Raw genomic sequence first — 13,510 nt, forward strand, 5'->3', positions numbered from 1 at the left:
GCGACAGGTTTACGATCTCGTTAACTTAATCTTAAATTTCAAGGCTTTTAGTGTACAAGTTAATATTGAAGTGTCAGATGTCTGCTTAATGACACCCTTCCAGACCTGTAATCAATATCTACCTGCTATAATTATTTTATTTAATGCAATCTTCTGCCTACGCATTCTTCAACAGCCTCATCTATTCCTGTTCAGCACAAAGGGTATCTAGTTTCACATGTTTAACGTTTGCAGTACCTGTATAATTACATGCTATTCAGACTGGTAATCTCTCCTCTGCTTTCTGTGCTCCACCCTTCTGTGTGTGAAAATTAGTTTGGTGGAAAGCTTTCCATTTAATCCCACATATAGAAAGATACATATTTGAAGTTTAATAGAGCGCTGTATGTCATTTTACGTCCTCTTCGGAGCACTGATCATGTCAAGTTACAAGTAAATATAAAAAAAATTAAAGGATATGTTGTGGCTGAGCTAGGTTTACAATGCTTACTACACTGTTCTTGTGGGGCAACGGGGGGAGGGGTGAAGAGGGTAGAACTGATTCATTCTTTATGTTCACGGCCTCACTGGATATGTTGTATTATATATAAATAAAGCAATAAAATGTGTTACAGAAAATAAAAAAAATTAAACAATAGTAGGAGTCCAGTTGACTGCTAACCATAACAACTTTACACTGTTTTCCAATCACTAGCACAAAGTTTAGCTATTAGTAACAGGTCAACTTGGCCAATTTAGTTTTTAAGAGTTTTCTGCAGAATAGGTGACTGGGTTTTTTCTCAAAGCTGACTAATACTCTGCCCCTTGTCCTTGGTTGTGATTACAAATACTCTGTCCCTTGTCCTTGGTTGGGATTACAATGGGTGCCAACCATGTTGAATTTTCTGTTTCTTGGATGACTCCTTGGTTGACCAGTTTTTCTAATTCTAGTCTTAAGGGTTCTCTCATTAGCAAAGGTATGGGACGTGTTTTGTGAGTAACAGAGACAGAACCTTCTTTAAGAACAATTTTATGCATATCGTTTTTTAACAAACCCAATTTTTCATTAAAAACTTCAGGAAATTCTTGCGTGAGATTGTCACCAACCACAGGGGGATCAATAAGTAAGATTTGCTCCAAAATTATTTGGGTCCTGAGTAATCCCTAATTCTTTCTGATGTTTCCATCCTAAAAGACTCGAGCCCTGCTTGGTAAGATAATCCTTCCCCACTGTGTGTCTGTTTTTAAAAGAGATTCTCATTCTCACCATAACTTCTAAGGGAATTGGTTCTCTGTTGTACCCTGGGGGATTTATATCAGCATTTTCTAACTTGATGTTATGTTTAGAAAATTTCTAATTGAAAATTCTCTTTTCCACTAGGGTAAAAGGGGAACATGAGTCAGCGTAGACAATGAATTTTTCACCATCAAGACTAATTTCAAATGTCGGATACTGAGTTTTCTCCTCCGTGCTCTCTTCGTCAATTTGAAAGATAAAAGCTTTTTCCACTTCCTTCTCTACCTCCTGGTGTTCAATCACATGTACATTGGAACTAAATGCTTTACAAACTTTTGAAAAATGAGCCCTCTTATTACATTTTCTACATATTATGTTCCTAGAAGGGCTTTTACTGGGAACTTGTCTGTTTTTACTACCTACTTTGCAAACAGCTTCCTCACCATTGGATATCTTAGGTTCACTCTTCTCCTTTGACCCTTCAGCAATCTTCATCTCTCTCATACATAGTGCAGTGTGTTCCAATCCCTTGGCTATGCTAATAGCTTCTTCAAGGTCAGGATTCCTAGTCAATAATTCCTCCTGAACCTTCCCATCATTTGTGCGACCGACTAATTGGTCCCTGATAAGGGAGTCTGTCAGCGCACCAAATTCACAAGTTGCAGACATGCCCCTCAACACTGCTACATAAGAGGAAACTTTCTCGTCCTTCCTTTGACATCTCTTGAAGAATTTGTGTCTTTCTAGAACCCCATTGACTTTAACTCTGAAGTGTTCCTCTAACTTTCTTAACATGTATTCATAAACATCAACACCAGCCTCCTCCTCCAAAGGTTCCTCATCCACTAGTCTCCCAGTAATAACCTTTAAAAACTTTTCTTCCCTGAATACCCAAATTGTGCAACAGTATATGTTGTTTCCTTACATTTGAAAAATTACCACCCCCTATGGCTATAAGGTAAGATTTGAAAATACCTTCCCACCTCCTCCAGGGTATATCTGGCTCTCCTAACTCATTCAAAAAGGGGGATGGCTGACTCATGCCTGCACCAGCCATAATTAACAATAGTATCTAATGTGTTACCCTGCACTGTGAACAGTCAAAAAGGAAGTGCAAACAAATATGAACCACTGAAAAAGAAAAGAAGGTTAATTCAATAAAATAATAGAAAAATATAAACTGTAAGAGTCAGGTTCAAATTCACGAAAGGAAATAAAACAATTTTCCCCAAAGATCTGCTAACACGCTGTAACCTGGATTACTACAGTCCTCTTTTTATGACTGTGGATGTTACCAATAAAAAAACTCAGTCTGGATGAGGAGGCGGTGACTTCCGGAGAAAAACGCTGTGAGGCGACAGCAGACGCAGACTTCCACTGACTGAGTTCCTCCAGAGCCACGGAAGCACGATTTCCTTGAACACAAACGGACACACGTCTCCCTTTATGGAAAAATCTCACAAGACGCTTGCTCGTGAATCTCCAGCATTTCCACCATTACGTTGAAAGTCACCGTAGAAGCGCGTGTCGTGATTTGGAATGCCCCAGCTCCACAAACACGGACGTCCGCCAGGAATCAGAGCAACGCCTGCTTGCTATTTGTGGTTAAGAGCTTCATCCGGTAGCACCAGAGCATGGATCACTCCACCCTTGACTGCAGAATTGGGAGACCCATGAAACTCCCAACATACTCCGACCACCTGGAAACGCCAAACGAGCCGTGAACTGTGCCACCAGAAAGCGGACACCGGCAATGCAAACTCTATCTATGCTTTAGCGTGACCAGAGAAAAGTGTGAAACACGGGCAGTTCACATGAAAAGGTGGCAGGAGGACGGCTCACTCATGGGCTCCCCACCGGCAAGGAATTCCCTGAATGCAGAATAAACATCCGGAACAACTTAAATAACTGAGAAGCTGCTGTAGGCACGCCGTCCTGCCCCGTGAACTTGTGAGGGCAGGTTGCGGGCAATAAGAGCGCAAATCAACGCTGAAGGCACTTGAAAGGTCAAATGAACAATCTTCAAAATTATGAATGAGAAACCTCACCACCTTGAGAGGAGTCCAGTTCAAATTGTCCGAAAACGAATTCCTCCAGCAAGGCTCGGCTCAGAAGCAGTTCCAGCAGGCGACCAGCAAGATGAAAATTAAACAGGGGAGGGTGCAGCGCTGTCCCTGTCACAGCATCCCTTAACGTATCGCCAAAATTTAATAAGGAATCACCAAGAGGGTAAGTCTTTAAGTTCTTTATTAATGACGAAAGAAGAAAGCACCCTCAGATTACTGGTGCCAGAAACCATCTGACAGGCGCACCTTGTCAACATTCCAAGGCTGCCTTCATGTCAACATTCTAAGGATGTGCCAAAGGAATGTAGGGGCGGGGGTGGAAGGAATGTACCGGGGGGGAGATATAACACTTCTTCCTCCCTGAAGGAAAAGAAGAGAGGAGAAGAGAGCAAAGAAAATGTAGAGAGTTAGAAAGCAAGAGAGAGATAGAGACAGAAAGAGAAAAGAAATGGAAGAAAATAAGCGGAAAAGGGTGGAGGAGAACTAGCAGACAGCAGGGAGAACAAGGAGAGAGGGTAGAGAGAAAACAGAAAATGAAATGAAAAACTGGACAGGGTAAAATTTTACAACATTAAGTCTTGCACAGAAAACTCAAAAAGATACCCAGGTGAACCATGGTGTTCGTGCTCACGCCATTCTGTAATCGTTATGCCAACCAGGAGAGTTTCTAAGTCTAGTTCCTCTTCTCACTTGAACCTCATCAGACCTGGTACACTGGGTGAGGGGCATTCTGTCCTCCCTGTGTCCCCCTACTTTGGGGCCTATGGCGACACGATGCATGCTCCATTTTTTCCCATCTTCAATGATGACCACATTCTTTTTAACCTCTCTTATTTTCTAAGGACAGTAATATTTGTTGCCTTTACCTTGTAGGCCCTCAGGTTTCCTGATGTAAACTTTTCGCCCCGGTCTGAGAAACCTGTCCTTAGCACCCCATTTCTTGTCATACCACTCCTTGTACTTCTTCTGTCTGGATTCCACCCTCTTACTAAACTCTTCCAGATTGACCTCTACCTTATCTTTTGGGCACAACCAGTTGGGAGACAACTTTGAGCCCGCCTTCCTCCCCCTCAACAATTCAAAAGGCATATGACCAGTGGTGAGACTAGGTGTAGTATGGTAAGACCAAAGCATATCTCTAATGGCTGACTCAATGGGTTTCCCAGACTTAACAGCAAGTTGAATGCACTCTTTTATCATACGATTAGCCCTCTCTACTTTTCCATTAGCCTTAGGACAATACGAAGGAGTGCAAATGTGGGCAATGGACACGTCCTTTAAAAACTCCTTAATTTCCTCCGAAACCAACTGGACCCCATTATCCGTAATTATGGTGGAGGGAATACCCTCCTTGGAAAACACTTCACTCAAAAACACCATTAGGGATTTCGTGTTAATGTTATTCACAAATTTGTATGTAATACGAGTAGTAGTCAATGAGAACTAAAAAGGGACCAATCCTGCGGTCCCCTTGCACGTATAGGGCCTGTGATGTCAAAACCCAGTTTGTCCCAAGGAGACTTAGGATTTTCAACAGGAATGAGAGGGGTGCGCCTGGTACTTCTGGATTTATCACTCATTTCACAAGCATAACAGTCCCTCACTTTTTCTTCCATTAACTGATCCATGCGAGGAAACCAATATTCAGATCTTAACCTTGCCTTGTATAGACTCCTCCCTAAATGTCCTTCGTGTGTGAGATCAATTATTTGAATTCTCATCCCCTCTGGTGGAACAATTTTCCCTGAATTGAGAAGCTACTTCCCTTCAATAGACAAGTCATCTCTTACGTTCCAATAAGGTTGTATATCTTCATGAAGATCTTTGCATTTGTTGGGCCAACCATTTGCTACATATGTCTTAACTTTGCTGATGATATCATCTTGCTCCATGTGATAGTCCCATTGCTCTTTAGTTACAGCAAGGAGCTTTACCTCCAGAGCCCCCTCTATCTCTGTAGCTTCTTCTCTTTCCTTTACCATTGGTGCCCTAGATAAAAAGTCTGCAACTTTATTCAGTTGACCTAGAACATGAACCAATTTGAAATTGAAGCCTTGAAGACCCAGCAGCCATTTTGCAATGCTGGGTGTCATGTTTTCCATGTCCTTTTTAGTGAACAATGACAATAAGGGTTTGTGATCAGTACATACTTCGAAAGGTAAGCCCCAAACATAGAAACTGAAGTGATTTATTGCCCAAAACACAGCTAACGCCTCATTTTCTACTGTGGAATAATTTGATTCCGCCTTAGACAAAGTTCTTGAAGCGAAAGCCACCACCTTTACTTTGTTGTCCGATCTTTGAGATAGAGTGGCTCCAATGCCTCTTCCACTGGCATCCGTGGAAATGATTGTCTCTTTATCAACATCAAAATTACCGATGAATGGGGTGGAAATGATGGCTTCCTTGATACTTTCAAACACATCCGTTTGATCTTTGCCCCAAATGAACGTGGAGTCTTTCTTTATGAGGTCTCTGAGGGGTTGTGCAAGCATAGCAAAATTTCTAATGTACTTAGCCATATATTCGGCCAAACCTAAAAAAGACAGTATTTCCTCTTTACCCGTTGGAGTGGGTGCTTTTCTCACAGCTTCAACGAGATCTATCTTAGGCTTTATGCCCTCCTCTGAGATTTTGTGACCCAGGTAGTCAACTGATGTAACGCCTAGTTTACATTTGCTTTCTTTAGTGGTGAACCCCACGTCTCTCAGTTTCTTGAGAACCAAACCAGCATTAACATTGTGTTCTGATTCACTTGAACCATAGATCAAAATATCGTCCTGAAAACACATAGTCTTGGGGCAATCTTTAAGTACATGTTGCATTGCTCATTGAAATGCTGAGGCTGCGGACGCCAACCCAAATGGCATCCTCAAGAATTTGAAGTTGCCAAAAGGGGTGGTGAATGCTGTCAAAGGTTGTGATTCAGGAAGTAACCTAATCTGATAATAAGCTGAGGAAAGATCGAGCACACTGAAAAACGTAGCCCCTTGTAAAGTGCTCACCACCTCATGGATCCTCGGCAAAGGATGTCTATCAACTACTATGTTGGCATTTGAGGCTCTCAAGTCCACACATAGCCTAATACTCTGTCCCTTGTCCTTGGTTGTGATTACAATGGTTGCCAACCATGTTGAACTTTCTATTTCTTGGATGACTCCTTGGTTGACCAGTTTTTCTAATTCTAATTTTAAGGGTTCTCTCATTATCAAAGGTATGGAACATGTTTTGTGAGTAACAGGGACAGAACCTTCTTTTAGAACAATTTTATGCATATAGTTTTTTAACAAACCCAATTTTTCATTAAAAACTTCAGGAAATTCTTTCATGAGATTGTCACCAACCACAGGGGGAACAATAAGTAAGACTTGCTACAAATTATTTGGGTCCAGAGTAATCCCTAATTCTTTCTGATGTTTCCATCCTAAAAGACTCGAGCCTTGCTTGGTAATATAAACCTTCCCCACTGTGTGTCTGTTTTTAAAAGAGATTCTCATTCTCACCATACCTTCTAAGGGAATTGGTTCTCTGTTGTACCCTGAGGGATTTATATCAGCATTTTCTAACTTGATGTTATGTTTCGAAAATTTCTCATTGAAAATTCTCTTTTCCACTGGGGTAAAAGGGGAACATGAGTCAACGTAGACAATGAATTTTTCACCATCAAGACTAATTTCAAATGTCGGATACTGAGTTTTCTCCTCTATGCTCTCTTCCTCAATTTGAAAGATAAAAGCTTTTTCCACTTCTTTCTCTACCTCCTGGTGTTCAATCACATGTACATTGGGACTAAATGCTTTACAAACTTTTGAAAAATGACCCCTCTTATTACATGTTCTACATATTATGTTCCTAGCAGGGCATTTCCAATTGTTTGCCAAATGATTATGGCTACCACATCTGAAACACTGTACGCTTTCCGATTTTTTACTGGGAACTTCTCTGTTTTTACTACCTACTTTGCAAACAGCTTCCTCACCATTGGATGCCTTAGGTTCACTCTTCTCCTTTGACCCTTCAGCAATCTTCATCTCTCTCATACATAGTGCAGTGTGTTCCACTCCTTTGACTATGCTAATAGCTTCTTCAAGTTCAGGATTCCTAGTCAATAATTCCTCCTGAACCTTCCCATCATTTGTGCACCTGACTAATTGGTCCCTGATAAGGGAGTCTGTCAGCGCACCAAATTCACAAGTTGCAGACATGCCCCTCAACCCTGCTACATAAAAGGAAACTTTCTCGTCCTTCCTTTCACATCTCTTGAAGAATTTGTGTCTTTCTAGAACCACATTGACTTTAACTCTGAAGTGTTCCTCTAACTTTCTTAACGTGTATTCATAAACATCAACACCAGCCTCCTCCTCCAAAGCTTCCTCATCCATTAGTCTCCCAGTAATATCCTCAAAAACTTTTCTTCCCTGAATACCCAAATTGTGCAACAGTATATGTTGTTTCCTTACATTTGAAAAATTACCACCCCGTATGGCTATAAGGTAAGAACTGAAAATACCTTCCCACCTCCTCCAGGGTATATCTGGCTCTCCTAACTCGTTCAAAAAGGGGGGTGGCTGACTCATGCCTTTACCAGCCGTATTTAACAATAGTATCTAATGTGTTACCCTGCACTGTGAGCAGTCAAAAAGGAAGTGCAAACAAATATGAACCACTGAAAAAGAAAAGAAGGTTAATTTATTAATATAATAGAAAAATATAAACTGTAAGAGTCAGGTTCAAATTCAGGAAAGGAAAGAAACAATTTTCCCTAAAGATCTGCTAAAACGCTGTAACCTGGATTACTACAGTCCTCTTTTTATGACTGTGGATGTTACCATTAATGAAAAAACAAAACCCAGTCTGTATGAGGAGGCGGTGACTTCCGGAGAAAAACGCTGTGAGGAGACAGCAGACGCAGTCTTCCACTGACTGAGTTCCTCCAGAGCCACGGAAGCACGATTTCCTTGAACAAAAACAGACACACGTCTCCCTTTATTGAAAAATCTCCCAAGATGCTCGCTCGTGAATCTCCAGCATTTCCACCATTACGTTGAAAGTCACCGTAGAAGCGAGCGTCGTGATTTGGAATCCCCCAGCTCCACAAACATGGACGTCCGCCAGACATCAGAGCAACGCCCGCTCGCTATTTGTGGTTAAGAGCTTCATCCGGTAGCACCAGAGCACGATCGCTCCACCCTTGACTGCAGAATCGGGAGATCCATGAAACTCCCAACACACTCCGACCACCTGGAAACGCCAAACGAGCCGTGAACTGTGCCACCAGAAAGCGGACACCGGCAATACAAACTCTATCTATGCTTTAGCATGACCAGAGAAAAGCGTGAAACACGGGCAGTTCACATGAAAAGGTGGCAGGAGTACGCCTCACTCATGGGCTCCCCACCGGCAAGAAATTTGCTGAATGCAGAATTAACATCCAGAACAACTTAAATAACTGAGAAGCTTCTGTAGGCACGCTGTCCTCCCCCGTGAACTTGTGAGGGCAGATTGCGGGCAATAAGAGCGCAAATCAACACTGAAGGCACTTAAAAGGTCAAATGAACAATCTTCAAAATTATGAATGGGAAACCTCACCACCATGAGAGGAGTCCAGTTCAAATTGTCCGAGAGCGAATTCCTCCAGCAAGGCTCGGCTCAGAAGCAGTTTCAGCAGGCGACCAGCAACATGAAAATTAAACAGGGGAGGGTGCAGCGCTGTCCCTGTCACAGCATCCCTTAAATTAGTCGCCAAATTGTAGTAAGGAATCCCTGAGAGGGTAAGTCTTTAAGTTCTTTATTAATGACGAAAGAAGAAAGCACCCTCAGCTTGCTGGTGCCAGAAATCATCTGACAGGCTCACCTTGTCAACATTCCAAGGCTGCCTTCATGTCAACATTCTAAAAATGTGCCAAAGGAATGTAGGGGCGGGGGTGGAAGGAATGTACCAGGGGGGGGGGGGGAAGATATAACACTTAGGTTTGCCAACCATCAACTCTGGAGGTCCACCGTCTAGTCCACCGGCTAGAATACGCTTGATCATCTAGACTGGATCAGAGTAAACTGGCCCTTCCCAGAACACATTTAACTGCAACCAGATTTGCCATATGTGGAAAAACCTCACTACCCCCAAATGTCGCACTCCCTCTTATCACTGGGAGGTATCTACCTGTCCAACCTCTTCCGTCTAGTCCAACCTCTTCCGTCTACTCTGCAGCATTTGTGCTTCAGATTCACTGCCAGGGTCTGCTGCTACTGATAAAACAAAGCTCATCGTGGCATAGTTTCTTATGTGAATACACAAAAGCACATCTGGAAGCCTCCCTGCTTCTCGTGGAAGGCTGCCCTCTTTACTCGCTCCATTAAACGCCATACCTAATTGCTCTCCCTTCTGGGAAAGGCCTCCAGTTGTTTTCAAGGCAAAAGACACCACTGTTTCAGGCCTGCATTTATGGGTGTTGCCCTAACAGGAATTAAAAATACTTTGGATGTGACAGTGAGATGAACCTGTGTAAACCACAGAATGTAAATTCAGACATTACTCACCACAAAGGATTAGGTAGGCTTTGGCTAGCTGATTTGTTCGTCTGCTGATGTTTGTTACTGTTGCTATGCTATTTTACACCATCTCTGTCTTCTGCTGGCCAGAAGTAGATTTCAGATTGTGTCACTGCTGCTGCTGGAAGAGGTAGCAGTCTTAATTCAGACATTAAGAACTGACATTTCTAGTGCCTGTGACCATCTCCACCACATTAACATGTCGAAAATCTGTGCAGGACAGTTATTTATTCATCCATTCATTCATTAATTGATTTATCGGTTTTGCAAAAGTGCAAAATGTCCAGAGGCATCAAAATGCTTCACCACAAACTAAATATGTATCACCGCATAAAAAGTAAAGAAATAACACCGCAACTTTGAATAGTAAAAAACAAATTGTTCATAGCATCTCCAGTAACAGCATTACGCTATGTACAGGTAAATCTGAAAATAATATGTTTTCCATGTTTTACTCAACGCATGAATTTTCAAAATGGTGATAGTTGTGGCCACATTCAAGGAAAAGACTGGCTCCTGATTTCACGTTCATTGCTTTATACATCGTCAAATAAATTCTGCCAGCTTATTATTCAGCTGTCTACCCAGGGTTGGATTTATCTTAACCCTAAAGATGCTGTGAAAGAAGTAAAGTATGTTGCACAGCTGCGCGGCCATGCTAGACGTGTGAATACCAGGCCATGATTGTAGCCTGCAGAGTAAGTTGAGCCTCTGTTAATTTATTTGAAAACCAGCACATTCTTGTTATCACAAAATGTTGGCACCAGGTTTGATGTCAGGTTTGGCTGAACAGCCATTGTGGCCTGAGAGTTTGTATAGGGCGGTCAAGGATTAGGGGACCATTGGGGTATGGGGGAAGCCACAGAGAGGGCCCATGGGATTGCACTCTCCAAAGGACAGCCATTCAACCTATGACATATTGTTATGTCTATGATGTAGATTCTTATCTCAGTCCTCAGTGCCTATTGCATGGGGCACCTTGTAGTGCTTTCTGTTGTGTCCCACATGTCAAAGTTACCAAATACACAGATTTTGGTCACTGGTCTTGTCTGGTGTGTTTTGTAGTGAACAGTAGAGACAAAACTCCTTTGACTATTTGCCAGCTTATGTGGTTCGATATAGTGCAGTTGCGGATAGTGGCATTTGAAAGTGGTGAGGCATAAAAATATTGTAGTACTGCGCTACGGCGAGCGAGCCTGAACAACCCCTTAGAAAGTTTTGAGGAAAGAGTGGACAAATGGTGCATTTTCAAGCAAATTTGAGAAAGCAGGAAGGTTACTAAAGCAATACACTTTAATTATTTATCATTTAAGAAATTGCCAATTTTTATGAGTTAAAGAGGACAATATTTGCGTATGCTGATGTTATCATTTGCTCATATTAACTTTTGAACACGCTGATACACCTGTAATGGTTTTAACTATACAATAAATACATTAATTGACTGTGCAGTGCTGTACATCAATATGATGACACTATTTCCTTAAATTCATTTTCTGTTTTATGCAAGAAAAGCCTTTTTTTTTTTAAAGTGCAGAAAATATTAATGCATTTCAAGTAGTAGTAAAAATGCCTGCATGTAACAGCAAAGGCTTCCCATATTATCGTTTCTACTGGTGGAGTTGCCACACACGGAAACAACACAGGTCCTCATGCAGTCACTGCACCCTAATAAGCTTTAGTGAGTCTGAACAGGCGTCCCCCGCACCTAGGGGAGGGGCGCCCTTAGTTGTGCCACATGACTGAGCCCGGGTTGGATAAGAAGGGGGTGTATCATGAGGAGGGACGTGAGATCATCAGGGCGCGCAGGGAGAGTTATTTAAGGCTGCGCCCTGGAATAGTCAGACCTCCGGCAAGCTGCAGAGGCGTATCGTCGACCACCCACCCGGCAGAAGAGCGAGGCTTCGCGGAGTTCTGACAGTTAACAACTTAGGGGGATGCACAACAAGGGAAGTTAAGCAACTGGATGGACCCCAGGAGGGGTTAGGATCCACGTGTGCAGAGGGTAGGCGGAAAAGGAGGACCGACCTGCCGGTGGTCCTGGACTTTACTGCACCAACCCATAATGTATGGACTGAGTAGAACCTAGCGGAGGCTGCCTGTGTTCAGGCACCCCGGTGGGCCAGTGCGTTATGCAGTGTTCTGGATTTCAAGTAATGCAACTGTTTGCCGCCGCGCATTGGGGCCAGCCGGCGCAATGTGCACAGCTGAGTGGAGTGCTTGGCGGAATAAGTCGGTCAAGTTCCATTGTAAGGCCAAGCTCAAGTGCTGGTGAAATGTTGTGTGTTATGCGGTGGCCTGAATTTCAAGTACTGCAACTGTTTGCTGTTGCGCATTTGGGCCTACAGGCACAATGTGCGCAGCTGAGTGGAGAGCTTGGCGGGATGAGACGGTCAAGTTCCATTTGTAAGGCCAACCTCAAGTGCTGGTGAAATGTTGTGCCTAAGGTTCTTATTACTGTTGACATGTTGTTGCCGCTAAAGTGTACGGCAAAAACTGAAGTTCAAGTAATGTCGTGCCTGATTTAATTAATGCCTTTGACAGGTTGATGCGGCTAAAGCATGATGCTGTGAATAATGTATATATATCCAAATAGGATGGGTTTCTCCTATTGGTCTGTGATGAATTACCTGGTTTGATGTGAATAAAAGGCTACGCCCTGGACAACATACTCTTACTCTGAGAGTTACTGGGCATAGCAGGGTAGAACATGTTGGAAATGGTGCGGTACTTTAAAATTTGGGACCGCGTAGGAGGCATGGCCCTACCCTGCCTATTCCGGTATCAGCGAACCGCGAATGGCCAATGCAGTATGTACAAGTGCTTTGCATAACGTTTCATCGATAAATTCACTTTGTATACGATATTACACATTGACTTCGTGGGTTCCATTTTGGAGCGGTAGCCATCTTATGGTTGCCCTCACATAAGCTGCGCATTAAGGACATGCACAGGCCTTCAGAACACATGTGCCTTCTATTTGACTTCTCTGTGACCTGTGCAATTTGGCTCCACCGCCCCAGGTCAGTCCGGTCTCACGAGCTCCCCGTCCTACGGCCACCTGTGATTAGCATCAGGGTTTGACACACCATAAAGCCTTTTCATCCCACACAAAGCCTCCGGCTAATCTCTTTCACGCCTGACTCTTCCTGCTTTATGGCTTGTTTTACCAACAGGAGGTGCCCGTGTTTATTGGGGTCTGCTGATATCTGATGAGGGATCTGAGCCTTGCTGGGTAAATAATTGTGGGCTGGCTGAACTGGAATGTGGGATGGTCATCATGACTCTGCCTTTTCGTTTGTAATGAATACACATGAATGACCATATCGTAAAACGAGGAATGTGTGCCTGAAGCATGATATTTTGTATATAAGGAGAAGCCCGTTTTTGTAAGGTTGAGCAGTCTCCTAAGAACATACCCGTGTGTACTTCTAGGATTGCTGTTACTGGCTGCAGTAAATAATAAAACGATCTTTGACGCCACCGCAAGACTCTGTGTTTCTGTGGTCCAAGACAGGAAGAACTCGAAGTCACAGGGTGCTACCCCTGGCACCGCTGGGTTCCTAAAATCCCTAGTACTTCAGTTGGTGCCCAACTCGGGGCGATTTCAGCGGTACTGGTCCAAGCTAGAGGTTCGTGAGGAGCTTCGTGTGGAAATTCTGGAGGACGGCCGCCACTT

The sequence above is a fragment of the Triturus cristatus genome, chromosome 3_2 (assembly GCF_964204655.1).
Source record: "Triturus cristatus chromosome 3_2, aTriCri1.1, whole genome shotgun sequence".
NCBI lineage: Eukaryota > Metazoa > Chordata > Amphibia > Caudata > Salamandridae > Triturus > Triturus cristatus.